Genomic DNA, 20,214 nt, shown 5'->3' with positions numbered 1-20,214 from the left:
TGGAGGGATAGGGGTGCTGGAGGAGCCTGATGGGGCAGAGAAATTCAAGAAAGCCACAGTCAGGTGAGGTAAGGGCGTCCTGGAAGATATGAAGGAACTCTTTAGATAGGAAAGTGTCGACAGTTTAAACTAGAAATGTCTGAATAATGTATGATAGTTCATCTGTCAGAGACTAGGGAGTTAATTTGTCTGTAGATACTTCTAGCTTGTTGATTGGCTGCTTCCTTCTTTTTTTTTATTTATTTATTTATTTTTTATTAGCAACCAATAAAAACAGACAATTACAGAACTCAAACCAGTGTATACAGATGGCAAAAGCAAATAAAAGCGTGAAAAGGCATACAATTTTACAGAAATAGTCATATCTAGTAACTTGAGAGACATTTAAACGGAAAGGAGGGTGCCAACGCTTTCCGTGTCGCAGGTGGTAAGTTAATATCCAATACCTCTGATTTTTGGAGATTAATTTTATAGTCAGAGAGCTGAGCATATCGGCGCAATTCTAATAGCAAATTGGGATGGGTCACCTGGGGAGCAGTAATATAAAAGAGAAGATCGTCCGCATATGCAGCCACTTTGTGCTCAATGGAGCCCACCCTAACCCCTTTAATATCTGAATTCTTGCGAATATGGCCCAGTAGTGGTTCGAGGAGTAGAATAAAGAGTAATGGAGACAACGGGCATCCCTGTCTTGTGCCATTGGTAATAGAGAGTGGACGGGATATGCTTCCTTCTTTTACCGGGTAGATTTTCCTGTAAAAGGAGATGTCAGGAAACCTGCAGCTCCTTAGGTCACTTGATGGTGGCACTTTGGTTTAGTGCGCTCTGCATGTGCCGATGCAGATGGCCGATGGCTGGTTTCTGGTTTAGCAACACCTGTGGTTCGTTATAAGTAGGGCTATAAATTCTGGCATCACATGCCATCCTCTGCCTTAGCATTGGACCTGAAACCTTGTTGGTGCTCTGGCCGCTTGCTCTTTGAAATCCTCTCCTTGCCCTGTTCTGTCTATTTTTTTATCCATTGCATAGAGTTTGCTGTCACTGCATGTTTATGGGTTGTTGCACTACCAACAACTTCACCGTTGTTTGCTGTATTTTAGGATGCATTCACTTCCTATAAATGCACTTAACCTGTTCCTGACTTTTGGCTTTTGTATATATGCTGCCAATGCTGGTTCCTCTCCTGTTCCTGTTGGAAGAAACCCTGAGAGGATAGACCAATCACAGGTACAAGATGTCTGTTTCTGTAGCCAATTGCTAGAAGACAGTATCCTGCGATTATGTTTGTAATTCAGTGTTGTTAGGGGTAGAACTACACTGACCGAGGCTAGAAAGCTCAGTTTGTAATGAGCCATGATCTGTGAAAGTTTACTGAGGTCTAGTAGAGTACCTGATAAAGAGACAGCAAGATGACTGGGTAAGCAAATTTTGGACTTTGGGTCTATAATATTTACTTTTCTGGGTCATGAGGTATAAAGTGACATCCTGTACTCAGCCCTGTCTCCTACTGGTCCTTACAGTTTACAAGGGTACTTACCCTCTTTATGTACTATTGAGGTGGGTAAGAGGCTTTGCTACACAGAACACATAGAAACAACCTTCTCTAGGTTTTACATGGCGCTATATAATATTCAGCAAAGTGCCTTTCATTGCTTTAGAGTTGATACAATAAAGGTTTATTTGCTTTGTTTGTAATCCCTCCACTCTTTCCAAGATAGGGAGTCCCTTGAGCCCCCCATACCAACTTTTATTGGTAAAGCCTCCGGCTTAACAAACTGTGGACATCCTGGCAACCTTTTTTTTAAATCAGCTTTACATTTGGTTTTTTGGGTAGTCAATTTTCCCCACCTGTGGTTTGGGTTTACATTACAGTAATTCTTAAATTGGGCAACGTTCCCCTAGTTTCTGCTAGCCTTTTCTGTTTTCATTTGGGTGATTTGTTCTTCTTTCACTTATTTTTAGAATCATTAGAGCTGTAAGACAGCAGTTCACACTGATTACACTTGCAGGGGGTAAGGACAGGCAAAAGCAAATGTAATAAAGGGAGGTTTTATGGATGGGGGAAAGGCGGGCAGATGTTAAAAATTCAACATGCAATCCTACAGTTTTGTTAACAAAAAAAATATAACCCCCACTTCATAAGTTAACCAGCCACTAAGCCCTAGGTGTCTTCTTGACAAATTTTTGATCTAACATGCACGTTCACAGATGGCGAACCTCAAACTGGTTGCTGCTGTAAAAACTGGCTCCTAGCTTTGTTAACCACTTTTTGAATTGTGGTTGTCAGCAGAATAGGACAAATAGAAAACTGCTGACAACCACAAGATACAAAGTAGGTTCCCATTCTAAGATTTGTTGACTGGGTTCACCTTTGAATGGGTTCGACGAGCATGACACAACATTTGCTGAATCTCTAGTGCATGGAACCCAGATGCAATTGCACATCAGCAAACTTCAGCAGAGAAAAATCAGGTACCATGCAAAATTATATGGACATAAATACAAATACTTTTGTAGGTAAAACAACCCATATATGCATGTTTTTACATCATGTGTAAATATTACATGAAGACTGACATTTTTTTAGCTGATTGTCCAGGTATACAATGACACCTGTTTCCTCACACCTCCTCCTTTAAGGCCTCCTAATAAATCAGTTTAAACAACATTGCTGTCAAGAATGCTACATCAGTTATCAACTAAATAAACAAAGCATCATTAATTGGTATCCAACCAGTTTCATCCAGTATAGTCCCAGACCAAATTGATGGTGACCCTCTAGTGGTCCAACAGGTTTATTGCACTCAACAAAACATTTAATATGAACATTTGTGATTTGTAATGTGGGCTGATTTACTACATTCACAATACATATAAATATGTAAAGTGCAAATGTACCAAAAAATAATTACATGTATATGTATATCTAATAAAAATGAAAAATAGATTGTCTTTAAATGTGCTATATATATCTTACATTTCTTCTTGTAATGCATTATGCATTGTGAATTGTTTTTATTTTCTAGTATAGATACAATGTGATATGCTTACAATAATATTCAGAATAGTAAGTAAATAAAGCAATATGTGTTAGAATCGGGTCCTGTTGTTTTTAAATTTATCTTGAATAGTTTATAGCAACATTTCCTCTTTACCTTGAAAAATCTTGGAAAAGACATTAGCATTAGGCTTAAAGAACAGGAAACCGTTTCATTTTACTGAAATAACTGCAGAAAAAATCTAGTACAAACACAACATAACATTAAGATTATCAGTGCACAGTGTTTTTAGATAGGAGAAAAATGTAAAAAGTGTGACATTGATATTTTAATGTTTCAGAAACAGACAGAACAGACATAAATCTATTTTTGTTCTGTTTTACAAACATAAATAGGGCTTGAACTGGTGCTTTGATTGCTAAACTAAATACATCATACATAGACTGATAATTGCCGTACATTAAAACATTTTAGGGGTACATATATTTAAGAGATTGTCTTTGGTTGGCAGCCACATCACTTGCAATATGTTGCTTGTAATGTTTTGCAAATTAGACAATTGCTGATAGGAGGTAATATAATTCAATAAGCTCGTCCTAGATACATTAATCTTTAGCTCAAAGCCAACCAATAAGTGCTTGTAATGTGTAACCTTTTTGAAACTCTTTCTTTTTTTCCCCTTTTAATTCTTCTGTGCAATTTTATTGTTGCTTCTTAAATTCCCAAACTCTACTTTAGAAGCAGCACTTCCAAGAAATAGTCCTCTTTTTCTTGGTGACACAAGTGTCTGCTCATTTTTCAACCTAGCCCTTTTCCTCAGATGTGTTGTTTTTATGACTTATGATGAGTTCCAACATTCTGCTTAACACTGCATCACTACCTCCATTTTATAATTAGTATTACTAAATAAAACTACAGAATCTGAGAATGATTTACTATTTTGCATTATTTATTATTGTTTCCTATTCATATAAGATAGCACCAATGACAACAAAAGTTCAAGGGTCTCTTTTTTCTCATTACCTCCATAAGCATCAATCATACATTATTTTTGCCTAACAAGCATAATTGCACAGAACTCACAATGACAAATACATATTAATAAAATAAACATCTTGACTAAAGATACTACAGCAAAATGTTGGCATTTCATTATATAAGACTTATGCTTAGGTTTATGGTGATTTATTTTTGCCAGTTAGGCATTAAAATTAGATGATTGTTGGTCACAGAAAAACTGTGTCATGTTATAAATGTCATAGTGCTATCTGTTGTTGTTTCAAGTTTGTAAAAGGTATGTTGTATGGAGTAAGTATTTACTAATCTTCCTCATCACAAACATTTTTAAAATATACATACTCATCTAATTGCAGATATTGAGAATTCTGTTACACCTTTTCTTGCTCTTTAAACATACCATTCTCCAAACTGGAGGAAAGCTTTGAGCCATGACTACTACTGCTGCTTTCACTTGCAGCAAATGTTAATTAACCTCTAGTGCCCGGGGATTGCACACAGAGGGATTCCCAGGGCTGCATGAATGAATGCAGCCCTGGGAATCCTCCTGTAATGATTTCCTGGAACTTCCGATGGGTCCGCGATATCGGTTCGCCAAAATTTTGCGGACCCATCGGAAGTTCGAGGAAATTTTCAAGAGAATGTCAGAGGCATTCTCGCTCATCCCTACATATCAGTTTATACCTAAGTATATACAGTAATTTGGAATTTATTTGTATACAAACTGCTTAGACCACAAAATCAAATAGGCTCAAAGTAATTTGTTACCACCCTATACATTTTAAATTTTTTAACATTACATTGTTATAATATTATTACATTGTATTTTTATTTTTTTAAACAAAGACACGTGTTCACACGTAAAGTTCATAGATAAAACAATTGCTTTATTACTGCAGTTAATTTAGACATTGATAAAGGTAGCTCTGGTTTATCTCTTTCTACTCATTGTAAAAATGCTGACTCAACTGAGAATGTTGTTAAGGCCATGACCGATTTAGATGAAAATAGAGATTTATAATAACTTTAGCTGTCAAACCACTAAAAATAAATGGTACGTTTTTGCACAAGTCATCCACACTGTAACATTAGTGTGCCAGGCCAATGACTGCATAAATAAATTTAAGAAATCTCAGATGTCACTGTTTCATAAAATTCACCTTCATGCACTGCTGGATGCTGACCAGTGTAAAATCCTTCAATGATTTAGTCAGCAATCTGTTGTGTGTCCGTTAATGGCATTGTACGGTTTCCCCTAATAGTCAAGCAAGTCGAAAGATATTATTTCTTTGCAATGCTGAACAATGTTTAATGTACAAAGCATAGTCAGATAAAAAGACAGATAAATTATAAACACGACTAAAAACTCAAAATGTACACTGAGGAATGATTTCATAATAATGCCAGAACGTTAAAACCCTTTTTGATACACAAAAGCCAAATTACTCATTTGGTTTTATTTTTATCATCTACTATTAATTGCAGAATAAGGTGGCCAGCACAAGGCAAAATAAATTGTTTTATTCAATTCTTAAATAGTGTTGATAGATCAGAGTAAAGACAAGCCATGCAAGGAGTTTTGGCAAATGTTCATGGCACAGAGCATTACTGACACGGACCATAAGAGAGCCAGTTGGCTAAAGAAAAGTGTAGCATTAGTGCACTGTTGCTGTGAAGAGCAGATTCCTAGCAGAAGCATAGGGCCTGAAGCTCATATATATATGTAGCTTTATAAAAAGCGATCTGAAAAGGTGCATTGGCGAATTTAGTGCCTGCATGTGTACAGAGGATGAGCAACAACTGTTTAGGTGAACTGGTGTATGCTGGATATGGATAATATCTACATAACTATGAATATTATATAACCATATCCATGCACATATATATTCTGCAAATGCAGGTTCATACACAAATAATATGAATAACAGTTTAATTAAAAAAAACAAGTTGGAAACATAAAATACACAGTGGTATTGTCAGATATATATTTAGTAACTCATATCAATGAAAAAATAAGTTAGTTAGTACATAAACCCCTGTAAATACAGTATACCATGCTAGTTGTTAGTACATAACCCCTGCAATTACAATACAGTAAAATAACACAAAATAAACATAGAAATATATAAAACAAAATACAAAAACATCAAGGAATGTGATATAACTATGTGTTTACGATGCTATCAGGTACCCCAGGAGCGGTATTTTATCTTCCTATTTCCCTAACTACTCGACACTCATAACTTCCTTTTTTATCTGTCTCTGCTTAACTTTGTTTAATTAATCTTTTTTTTTTGCTTCTTGCTCTGCAGGCATCTTCTTGCTTAGTGCCATTTTTAGTGAATCCTCATTGGGATTCATTGGAAAGTTAGGATTGGCTAATGGATGTGATGCATTCCCCTACTTGGGATTGGTTAATTTAAACTTCAGTAATTAATTGAACCTCCAAGCCACCTTTGATGTAGAAAGACTGCAGAAAAGGTGTCCAGAATTGTTGGGGAAGTCCAGCAGGGTCATTTAATTTAGGTGTCAGCAGTGGTTGGAATGGGGCTATCATCACATACCATTTATATTGTTCCTATGTGGAAGTTATTTATTATCCCTTAGAGGCTCTATTGGAAATTGGGACTGTCCTGAAAAAAGTACCTTATCTATGAATCTATTGTCCCATGGTAATTAGGCCCTATTGACTGGATGGGGGTAAACAGATCAGAAATTAAATACAAACACCCATACTATCATGCATTGTTTAATAATATTTAATTATTGAGACTATAGCCCATATGCCTAACTATTGGGGATATGGCCTATATTATATACACATAGCTATAGGGATATTGCCTAAAATATAAAAAGACAATCATCGTATTGTAACATGTATGAAGATTGGTACTCTGTTAGTATTTATGGAATTCTACCTACCAGTTATAATATGACGGAATAAGGCCAGAGGTGGCATACCTTCCCATCCTACCCTGTGTAATCACAGTTGGTGCTTCAATGACATTTGTCAAGGACCACTGCCAAATGTGAGCATGAAAAATGTTTAAAGACAATATGCCCCCTTTCCCATTCAGGGCAAATTGGAGTACAGGATCTTGTTCCGGATATAGTTCTCAGGCCTGAGTGGACAATTACCAGGTTTAAACACTGCCTCGATGAAGGGAAGAATAAATACACTGGGCCTGATTTTTTAAAGCTCTCCAAGACTGGAGAATATAGAGTATCGTGGAACAATGTGGGTGGTTCAGCAAACCTGTAATGGTTTGCTAATACTTGGCAAATGTTTTTATTCTCTGCCAGATCCAATTCAGGTTTGCTGGATCATCCAGGTTCTCCCATGATAATCTATCTTTTTCAGTCCCGATGAACTTTAAAACTGAGTAAGGACTTAACACTTCAATGAGGCAAAATGAATACAGAAATGGTGAATGAATGTGACTAGTTCAACACCTGTTGGTATTGCCTATCTTTCTATCTATCTATCTATCTATCTATCTATCTATCTATCTATCTATCTAATATTAGAATAATGTATAGATAGGGACACGCAGCAGGTCACACAGCAAGGACAGCGTGGCTTATGGACACTTCTCCACATGGGAGATCCCACCTGAACAAAAACTATCTTTCATGCGTCCGTGCTCCTCCACTTTGGCATCCTTGGTAACTAATGTTATAAGTATTGCTGACTCCTATAGATATCACCTTAATCGTCTCAAAATCCCCCTGAAGAAGCTTTACATCAAAACCCTCAAATCAAAATTTAATTGACTGATCTAGCCTTAATTTACTAGAGATTTATCTCACGGATGCATCAGTTGATCTTTCACTAGTTCATTTTAAATAAACCTAGGTTAATAATTTAATTGTAATCACAAATAGTTAAGTTTAATTTTAATTCACCTAATGATATGCCAAAAACCTCTTCTTTTGTTCCTTTGTTTCAAGTATACACACCCCAGAAGGGTTTTTGAGTCTAATACATTTCTAACCAGGGGTTGGCATAGACCTCACTAATAGTTTATTCAGGAGAAAAATCCCCTTAAAATTAATTATTTCTTTTTATTAATTTATGTTTCTGTCCTTTATGCTATATGTGTCCTTTAATCTTTATGTGCAGCTATTTAGATATTTGCTATGTAAGTATCTAGGTGTTTTGATGAAAGAGCCCCTTAACACTGATGTGTTATTAAAATACAATTGCACAGAACTAAACTAAAATGTAATAATTTTTAGTTAAAAGAGTTAAAGTTCAGTGCATGCTGAATATGTTTTGTGTTTATTGCAGTAATCATTACATGGTTTACATGATCACCTCCTAGCAATAACACTGCATTTTCAGCTTTAGTGGATCCCATATATTTTTTTCATAGCAATGCAAAATCATTTAAAATTACATTTTCTGTTTTACATTAGAAATTTTGCTATTAAAGCAAGTGGCTACAATTTTGTGGATAATGTCATCTTTTTGCATGAGAAAGGTGATCACATTCAGGACAAAAAAAATGGAAGATATTTTATTACTTTTTCAATTGACGGATAATGAAAATGTGCAGCATAAGAACAGGAGTGTGAGTATTGTAATAAAATATGATTTCATTATTTTTATGCATTTGTAATAAATGTCATGCACCTTGCCACTAAATATGCATTCTGTGTATTAGTACCATAGTTAATATATACAATAAGGTTTTAATAATTCAATAGAAACAGCTAGTTGTTAAATATATTTCACAAACTATATTGCTTTTAGCAAAGACTTTCTGTTTATTCTTATGTCTGAAGCAAAGACAGCATTCAACAGTTATTTATTAGGGATTTCAAATTATAATTTGCATAGACATTAGAAGTTGTATATCTCTATATCCAATTTTAACAATCAAATATACAAAGAATCCTTAATAGGACTGAACAGAAAGGACACACAAAAAAAAAAGAAATTAGATTGTAGGAAACAAAGGGGTGAACAAAAAAATGAAAAAAATAGAGGATACAACCATAAATACACACATAAAAATATGAGCATAATACCAGTCTTCAAACTAACAATTGAACAGAAACAAAGGGCCTGATTTATAAAAGGATACACTTTTATCAGTGAAGCTGGGTGATCCAGCAAACCTGTAATCGATTTGCTAACATTTGCTAACAAAAAGCATATGACTTAATAAATCCATTCCAAGTTTGCTGGATCACCCACCTTCAGTATGGAAAGTGTATCCTCTCCAGCCTTGCAGAGCTTTAATAAATCAGGCCCAAGGTGTTAGGAAATTTGATTATCACCATCAAACAATTAGAGATCTTTAAACACATTTTGGATGGCTCAGCCAAAGCCTTTATTGTTTAAAGTATTGTTTGTAAGAGTTATGAGCAATGGGCAAAGCTTTTTCTAAAAAAAATTGGACAATTAGATCATGAATCACATCTGATAGGTTGAGTATATCAGGGCTCTTCCACTTCCTTACAATGCCCATTTAGCACTAAATAATATATGAATAGCAATTGATCTAGAACCAGAAGGAATTCCATCAATGTTAAGATGTATAGCCATTTCTGGATTGGATTTTAAAGATATTACAGCAATATTTCAAGTATTTCCGATAATCATGTGAAATTTTGATTACAAAAGGAACAGACTGACTTGTACTGCCATAGAATATGTTGTAAGGTTCCCAAATCTCTACATTCCGTCCAACAATCTTGAAAGTTAGAAACTGAGAATCATGATAGCTAAATCAGTGTAAGGTACAATTGATTAATTACTCTCTGAAAAACATCCCAATGATCTGCACATTTAGTGCTGTTGTAAGTAGTAGTTAGAGCCCCCGTCCAGCATTAGCAAAAGTTATCTCCAACCCTTGTTCCCATTTCACCATTAATGAAGTCTTGGAAAAAAACTTATTTTAGCTTATCAGATCATAGAATTTGGTAATTCCCTTTTTCCCTAAACGAGATTTAGTATAAAACATAAAATTTTGATAAACAGTGGCATTCCCACAGATATGTAAAGATTTCCACTGTTGGAAGTTCATATATACTCTGTAAAAATTGGAAAGATTTAAACCCTTGAAAAAAGTACAGATGTTTAATCTTAGTAAGACCACTAATATACCATGTAGAGAGATTTAAATGGGATAAACATTTATAATATACGTAAATCTGGGGTGATTTGTATTTGACTCCGGCAAGAAAATAGGGATCTTTGCCCACCATTGATGAGAAACTTGCATGGGGTATTGATTATCTGGAACAGGAAGACCTCATTTAATAGCCAAATGGAGTTGTTGTAGATCTGGGCAATTTAGAAAGGAGGATTCTATTTCCATCCATATTTTTTGGGGGTGTGATTCGACCAATATAATATTTGAGACAGGACAGAAGCTGAATAATAATATGATTTGATGAAAATAATGGGAAGACTCATACCTCCTAGTTTTCTATGTCTAGAAAAAACCGAATACCAGCATCTCAGTTGTACCATATAAAAGAAGAAAGGAGATGCTGTGGTTTAGTAAAAAAACAATTTGGTACTGGAATTATCGGAATTATCATAGTAAAGCTACGTACACACTTCCAATTATTATCGTTGGAAAACGAACGACGAACGATCCTGCACGATATCTACGAACGATCGTATAGCACCGATCCTGTACATAGAGATAACGACACGATCGTTCGTAGATATTGTACACACAATAGATACGATCGTTTGAACGATAGAGGAACTATGTGCACGACAGGAAAGTGAACGAATGTTCGTTCATTACGCATGCTCAGCCCATGGACGATCAACGAACGACCGTACACACGAACGATGTTCAACGATCGTCGTCCAATCCGATCCGCCGGTCCGGTCGTTCGTTTCCAGCGACTTTCCTCGTTCGTCGGCGTCGTTGGTTACTTTTTTACGAACGATTTTTTGCCCAATCGATCGTTCGTCGTTCGATTGGAACGATAAAAATTGGAAGTGTGTACGCACCTTTAGTGTTGATCAAATTGCTCACTATTCGATTCATCAGCTATTCGCTCGAATAGACGAAAATTATTTGGGTGGTCGAAGGTGCTCTTTATTATTGATGTGACAGGTCCTCTTTAATATTCATATGACAGGTGCTCGTTAATATTCATGTGACAGGTCCTCTTTATTATTCATGTGACAGGTGCTCTTTAATATTGATGTGACAGGTGGTCTTTAATGTTGATCTCACAGGTGCTCTTTAATATTGATGTGACAGGTCCTCTTTAATATTGATGTGACAGGTGCTCTTTAATATTCACGTGACAGGTGCTCTTTAACATTCATGTGACAGGTACTCTTTATTACTCATTTGACAGGTGCTCTTAATATTCATGTGACAGTTGACAGGTGTTCTTAATTATTGATGTGACAGGTACTCTTTAATATTGATGTGACAGATACTCTTTATTATTCATGTGACAGGTGCTCTTTAATATTGATGTGACACGTTCTCTTTAATATTGATGTGACAGGTGCTCTTTAATATTGTTGTGACAGGTTCTCTTTAATATTGATGTGACAGGTGCTCTTTAATTTTTTAATATTGTTGTGACAGGTTCTCTTTAATATTGATGTGACAGGTGCTCTTTAATTTTGTTGTGACAGGTGCTCTTTAATATTGTTGTGACAGGTGCTCTTTAATATTGATGTGACAGGTGCTCTTTATTAGTGTATATATGTACATATATATATATCTATATATATATATATATATATATATATATATATTATTTTTTTTTTTCTCTCCCCAGCCAATCACAGAGGACTAGCGGTGATGAATGGAGATACATATCCCCATTCAACCTCTATTGCCCTGGTATCGCCTGAGGTTACAGCTAATTGAAGACACATGCTTCCAATTAGCTGTAACCCCAAAGTTCCCACGGTCCGAGGATCCCACAATGACATTATGATTCATAATGTAATTGTCGGATAACCTGTAAAAAAATAAAAAAAAAATGAGTTAACATAAAAACACAGACTAATTAAATGAATTCAACATTATTTTGTTTTTATTTTTTTTCGGGTCGTGTCTATCTGAATTCAAACAGCCATATTTGGGTTGGATATAACGACAACCCGAATTCGAACACCAACACTAATCATAGTTCTGAGTAAATACAAAAATGTAAAAAGCAAAACATTTGAAATGCTGCAATTCTCCATGACATAGAAGGTACCTGTTTGTTAGGATTTTTTTTTTTCTTTGGGCATGGATAGAAGAAGCTTTTTAAATTTTGCTTATAGAGATTATTATGGGCAGGTAAAAAAAATTCCAGGAAAGGGAATAGCTCCAAATTACCAAGTAAAATTAAATTTGGTTATTGGTTTGGCATTGAGCTCCTTAGAGATTTGTAAAATATGTGATTTGGATGTGTTCAGTTTTTAATAGGAGGCTTCACTAAATTGGGTTATGATATTCTGAACAGCTTGCAGTGAGGATAGTGGGTTTGTAAGTATGGGAACAATATTGTCCCTGTAAATACTTATCTTATGTTCTCTCTTTAAAATATTCACCCCCTGCATTTTAGGATCAGAATGTATATGTTCTGCAAATGTTTCTACGAGCGTAGTGAAAATAATGAAGGGTACATCTTGGCGAGTCCCATTTTTAATATTAAATTGGGATGAGACCTGCAATAAATACCCTATCGCTGGGTGTACTGAAAAAAAGACAATATAGCACTTTTAATCCATCTTGATATGACGTCACAATGGCTCAAAATTTATATGATTGAGAAACAGTTGGGCAAAATTAAGGTTGACAAAGCATCGGGACCCAATGGATTACATCCACGTGTCCTCAAAGAGCTGAGCTTAGGTATTTCAAAGCCATTCAAACCCATAATTTTTGGAGACTCTTTAGTCACTGGCATGGTACCAATGGATTGTCATGAGGCTGATGTGGTTCCTATCTTCTAAAAGGGAGCAAAGTCATTACCGGGTAACTACAGACCGGTTAGTTTAATGTTCATAGTTGGAAAGGTTCTAGAGAATTTGATAAAGAACCACATAGAGGAGTATCTGCTAGAAAATAATATTATAAGTGATAGTCAGCATGGCTTCAAGAAAGACCGTAGTTGTCAAACAAATTTACTCTCTTTTTATGAAGAAGTAAGTAAACAGGTAGACAGTGGAATAGCAGTTGATATAGTGTACTTGGACCTTGCTAAAACATTTGACACAATACCCCATAGAAGGTTGATATGCAAATTAGGGTCAATAGGTTTAGAAAAGTCAATCCGTAAATGGATAGAGAACTGGCTTATAGACCGCATCAAGAGAGAAGTGATTAAGGATTCATACTCTGAATGGTCTAAGGTTATTATTGGTGTACCCCATGATTCAGTGTTGGGACCTTTACTGTTTAACGTCTTTATAAATTATATAGAGTTTTGGATAAAAAGTACCATTTCTGTGTTTGCAGATGACACCAAACTATTTAATGGAATTAAGTCTATACAGGATATCTATATTCTACAAGCAGACCTGGATGTACTGTTTGATTGGGCAGCCAAGTGGCAAAATATAGTCAGAAATGGAAAAGGATCTGGGGGTTCTTCTAGATCATAGACTTAATAACATGCAATGCCAAGATGCAATATCTAAAGCTAGTAAAGTACTTTCTTGTATTAAAAAAGGAATAGTACAAGGCATTGGTCACACCACATCTGGAATATGCAGTCCAGTTGAATTTTTCTCCCATTGACTTTAATGGGATTCGAATTCGACCACCCAAATTTTTTTGCTATATTCGGCCGAATAGCTGTCGAATCGAATAGTGAGCTATTCGACCAACACTATTATAGAGTTTAACAATTCAGTAATTTGGTGCATCCTCTGTTTCTTTTCCCTAGTACTTATTTTAATAAGAACCCATCTCATAAATGCCTTTTGTGTTCCATATAATAAATGGATCGATGCCTTTGGTTGTTGGTTGAAAAATATAACTGTTGAGCATTTTGAATCTGAGTTTTATACTTTGAGATAATATATGTGTCAAGTCTCCATAACTGCTCTTTAGCCTGGTTTCATTCTCCAAGTTCCAAGACCACTGGAGCATGGGCCGGCCAAGTTATAGTCCCAATTTTTGAGGATCTTTTTATTCAGAAGTGAACAGAAATCCGTAAAGAAAATGTTGATCTGAGAGTAGGGAAAATGTGAAGAGGAAAAAAAAAGTAAAATCCTTTTATGAACCATGTTGGCATCTCCATATATCATATAGTTAATGCTCTATTGTTTTTGAAGATCTCTTGATGGACGTTTTGCTTTAGAATTAGAATCCAAAGATGATAAAATCTCCTCTGAGAGGATTATGTTAAAATCTCCTCTGATCACTAAGGATCCTTGTAGCATATTCTTTGATTTGCTCCCGCCGGAAATAGTCACTGTTCCCGCACCCTGCATTTTCCCTCGTTTGTTCGGTGAGAAGATGACCACATGGCGAATTAAAAAGCCGTTCTTGTTTAAATGTTTGGGATGCGAGAACCTCCTGATTCGCCACGAGATCGAACTTAAAAATCTCGCTCATCCCAAGCCCTAATTTGGTAGTGATTCATATTTTGTACCACACTTGTTCTGTGTGTTCTGGTCCATTCCTGAACAAATTTTGGGGGGATTTCTGTGTTTGCTCAGGAGTTCCATACCAGTCCCTACTGACGACTCTGAATGAGTCTTCCCATTGTAGAAGAACCATTTTTTCTGGTTCTTGATAGTGATAGAGGACAAATCAGCAAACAGTTGTATTCTGATATTGCTCTGGCAGAGGCGGTGATTTTCTTGCTACTGCCAATTTTTTTTTTTTTTATGGAAGAAATGTACCCTGGCCAATGCATCTCTCGGTGTTGGAATCGGTAGCTACTGGTAATAAGGCCTAACACATGGACCTGTTGAAAGGAACTAATTCACCTTGAGTAAAGGACTCTGGAACCCTTCTAAATGTTATGTTATTGTGCCTGGAACAATCATCCAGATCTGCATTTTTGGAATTTAGCCAGGTGATTTCTGTGTTTTGCTGCTGGCTCATCCCACCAGGTCGATATGAGCCTGGGAAAATTCTCGATGTGGTGGCTACTTTTATCATATCCAGGGTGGAATTAAACTTATCCATCATTGAGATTAGGTCTTGTTGTAATGGGCATTTCGATAATAACAGCATTTCTTTTTGCGTGTTAGTAGAAAGACTGTCCTCATTCACCGGGAATTGCTCTAGTGCTACCCCCTCTTTAGGGCCTGTAAGATGATCTCTATCCCCATGCCCGATTACAAGAGGGCCGGTTTTTGGCTGGTCCCCACATTGCTGAAAGAAGGAAGGAGTGGAAGGAAATAATATAGGGGACTCACCCAGGCTATCAACCAAATAGCCAGTCGTCGCTGGACTTGAGGATGTTGGTGATCATTTAGATGTCTGATCTGTTGGCGATGCAGGCGGAGAAAAAGCGGCACTATTCTGTGAGACTCGGGTGCCCTGACGGCCTGACAGCTTCTAAAGCTCAGCTTTTCCCTTTTTGTGTTTTGTCATTACCCTGGTACCGAGTGGGGATCTGGTGTTTGTTTTTAAAGCCCCAAGGTTAGTGTCAGCTGTGTTACTTGTCACTTTTGCCTGTCAATCATGTATATTTTTAAACACACACACACACTGAAAATCAAAAGGTGACAAAAGTAGTTAATTAAAACTGTCCAGTCTATCCTGGTAAAAAGTACTGTTACTGTTTTAAGGGAATACTGTTTTGAATGATTTGTAATAACTGAATTAATTGTAAGAAAACAGATCAATTTTTTTTTTATCAAATGAGGGGAAACTGTTAGTGTAAAAGTAAAAGAAAGCCATTTTGTTCATATAGGCTTATTGAAAAAACATTTACTCTGTTGATAGGATGCTTGCAGCTTTTTTATGTCTTGTAAGTGAATTAAGACCTCTTCCACCAGCTCACCCCTATACTAGGAATATCAGCATAAACATGATTATGGATTTTGTAATGGGCTACGTATTATGTCAGCGCTATACAAATACACAATGATATTAATCTGTTCATCTGGGAATACAAGTTTTATGCTATAAAGTAATAAATAAGTGCCAGATCAAATCCACATTTGCAAAGTAAAATATACTTGAAAAAAAGGGAATATTCAGTCAGGCTTAAATGCAAAAAAAAAAAAATACATCCAGCAACAAAATCTTTTCTGAATACAGGTTTTATTTAAGCTAAAACAAAAAAAAACATTTCATAATAATTCCAACATAACAATTCCAACAAATAATTAATGGTAGATAGGGCTGCTTCCTTCAAGCTGTAAGATTGTGGATAACAAGTGACCCCTATAACCAATTATCACATCATTTTACCACACTTTCATTTGTTGTGAAATTGGTGTTCCTCCCTATCACACCTAGCCTGCAAAAGCCAATCAGCAGAAATGAACTTCTTGAGCACTATTGCAGTATTTAATCTAAAGTATACAAGAGAGGGTGCCATTTCATGCATCACAGACAGAAAAAAAGGAGAAAAGAATAGTGTGTGGTTAGCTAGTAGTTTAATCATTTCCAGTTACCCAAAGTTCCTGGCCCAGCACAATTTTTGTATAATTTATTTATTGCTTAACTACGATATACTTTTTGAAATGAAGCTCATTTGGTTCTTAACAAGCATCTCATCAAATTCAGATAATACAATAGAATTGCATCAGCAACCCCTTTCTATTCTTTGTACAGTGGATGTCTGATCTTCCCTTCCTGACATTAGCACTGACTAATCAAATTCAAGTTTGCAGAGCCTCTCCTGGCCCAGCTGTGCTCTTATGCTTTATACATACAAGAGATGATTGCTGCCAAACATTAATGGTTGTGCTCATCTCAGGTGAAAATCTGTTGTGTACATGGGTCTACTGACATTGTTTATTAATGCACCTTGGCAGGTCGACGAACAACAAATTACGAATGACGCTCACCCCCTCCCCTCTCAAAAGAACAGAATGGTGCTGTGTGTACAGCACTCATTTGTTCATCTGCCACTAGAAAAAATCACAAAAGATCTTGTAAGATCTGTAGTGCCAGATAGCTCAGATTTGTTGCTGTGTCTGAGGCTCATGCATTTACATATTGCTGGACATTGTCCAGGCCAGAGTCAAAGCTACAAACGTATCTGCATGCCAAAAGATATGCACATGCTAATATATACATGTGCATGCTCACTAAAATAAACAAGCAAGCACACTCTACAGTGGCTTTGGATTCAATAGCCCTATTTAAAGAACAACACAGCACGGACAAGTTGGGCAGCAAAGAATGAATGAACTATGATTATCCAACTCGACGAGTGACTCACAGGTGAGTTCCAGACAATATTTTCATTTTTGTATCAAGTTATCACATTACACATTATATTACAAGTTTTTACATACAGTTGTATAAAATCAACATGTCAAACAAAAGGGACATTTCTAAAAGCATAATTATCACTACTGCTAATATGTTTGAATTATAAAATGATACTGCTTATATTTTTTGTACTGCTTTGTCTGGTGTTTGGAACATTTTTATTAATATTTATTTAGTTTTAACAATATCGGGGACATAAACGCCTATGTTTGAAATTTTTTAATTATTAAAATTGGCTAGTCCACACCAGAGAGAGTTTTCTTTATGGGGTAAAAATAAAATACATTCTGCAGCATTTGGACAGTGTTAAAATACCTATAAATGCCCCAAAACACTTCCTAAATGACCAAGAAAACATCCAAATGTCGCCAAAACACCCAAAAATTCTGAAAAATACATTAAAATGAAATTCATATATATGCACCAAATGCCCTTTGACATTAAAAGGGGGCATTTTGGATATTTGGAAGACATCTTCCCCTTTTCTTCCATATATCTTGATTCACTTCGTTTTAAAGACTTTTAAACTCAAACAAAAGCTGTGTGGACTTTTATAAACATTTCAAATTAAAGTCAGTGTAGACATCCTAAATCATAAAACATCTGGTAAATGTCTTTTGGAGGTTTGTGAAATAAAATATTTTATTTCCCAGAGATAAATGTAATAAATATGAATTAAAAAAAAATATTTGTCAGTGTAGCTATTACCTAGATACATAATAGCATCAACATGTGCAGATGTAATCAACCTACAAAAGACTTGCTTTTCCTAAAAAAACAACAAAATTGCTAAAACTATTTAAAAAAAAGCAAAAAATACATTTCTGCTGGTGTACTTAATTAACTAGGTAATGAAAATAATAATAATAATATGCTTTTAAAAAATATGAGAAAAAACATGATTTTAATATAAATAAAATGCAGTCTGACATATTTCACACAAAGCTTTTTCTGTACCCCTTCAAACCTAAAGAAGATTGGGCCACCAATTAGAGCTAACCCCATCATTATGGTTATCCTCCTGCACCTGACTACCAAAACGTATCTTCTTTCAAACCTAAAGATCCCCACTTATCATCATTGCTAGACATAAAAATACACATTCTTTTCTTCTATACACAAAATAAAAATATATCCATTCATTGAACCTTTTAAAGGCACCTTCCTTCCCAACTGTATATAGACAACAGTGGAATAGCCACATATTTCCTTCTTGCTAATTTTATCTGTATCGCCCTGAGGACCTCCCTTCATCATTTTTTTGTCTTGCTAGAAAGCTACAATTTACATTTTACAGGCATTAAAATGAAAACGACACCAAACACCTCCCACTAATCACGATGGAACCTTGAATACACACACCCTTTTCTTTCCTTCTTTTTTTTTTGTTTTTTTTTTACTGTTTTAGATTTACTTGCTCTTTAAATGAAAAATTTCAGCTGCTTTGGCTTCTGTAACTGTGTAGAATTGAACAGTTCAAAAATCACCATGTTTCAATAGGCAAATTTCAAAGTAAATTCAGCTGTCAAAACTGTCAAGAGGGGATAAATGATGACAAATGAAGGTTTGGAAACCCAATGGTCTAAAGAATTGTTTAATTTCCTCTTTTGTTTTTCCTCCCTGTTTGGGTTATTTAAATAAATTTAAAACATCAAAGTTGCAGAGAAAATAGATGAGCTGTCAGCTACCAGCATTAGGTGACTGTGATAAAACACAAATCGCAGCATGGGCTATTAACAAATTTTAAAATGCCCGGAATATTTAGCACACATGTAAAGCTGTAGAAACTTATTTTATCGTACTGCTTAGTCATACAGTATTTTTAAATTAAACAAAAACATGCCTTTACTTATATTTAAAGAGAATATTTTTAGCAATATTTAGTTGTTGAAAATTTGGTCTTTTAAGACTTTTTTTGCAATATAAACAAATAATTGAAATAATTATCTGACACACACTGACACCATTTTTAAGGCTTGATGGAAGGGGGCAAATGTTCAATTTACTGCTGGGAAGGGTGAACCCTTTGCTGCTAAAATCTCAGTTTCTAATGCTGACAATATTCCATATATGCATGGTCTTTGGGTATCAGCAGAAGTCATTCTGTGCCTGTGCCCTGTCATTAACAGCACCCATAACATGAAGATATCTCTATCTACTTTATATATAAATGTTAAGTGTCCAAATGTTATGACACATGATTCTTTCAATTTACCTTTTAGTTCGAATCAACAAAAATGTTTTTTTCAGGAGCATTAACCTTCTGGGCGGTTTATTTCTGTCCGGTTTTACATGTCTTAAAGCGGTAGGTTTTTCATGAAAATTAATTTTACAAAAAAAAGTAATTTTACAAAAAATTAAAAAAGTTTAAAACACAAAATCATGTCAAAATAATGAATAAAATTAATAAATAAATTAAAAATTTTAATTTTTTTTTTAGTTTTTTAATGTAAAAAAATATATACTTATACTGTTATATTATACTGTAAAATAAATGTTCATGAAAGACAATGTACTGCTTTTACACATATAAATCCACTGTATTGCATTCAATACAGTTATTTTGTATTGAATGCAATACAAATGGATTCGAATTTCCCGGCGTGTACCAAATGGAACGTCCGCACACACCGACATGACTGGGAACTCCCTGGTAACTCATGGGGTGCAGAGAACGACAGCTGGAGAAAGAAAAAACACGAGGAACGTGAAGGAGGATACCGGCGGAGTAGGTAAATCGCGATTTACTATTGTTTTCAATAGGTTTACCTACCCCAAGTGTGACTTGGGGCTTACCA

The sequence above is a fragment of the Pyxicephalus adspersus genome, chromosome 3 (genome assembly GCF_032062135.1).
Source record: "Pyxicephalus adspersus chromosome 3, UCB_Pads_2.0, whole genome shotgun sequence".
Classification (NCBI taxonomy): domain Eukaryota; kingdom Metazoa; phylum Chordata; class Amphibia; order Anura; family Pyxicephalidae; genus Pyxicephalus; species Pyxicephalus adspersus.
Note: the sequence above shows the minus strand (reverse complement) of the source record.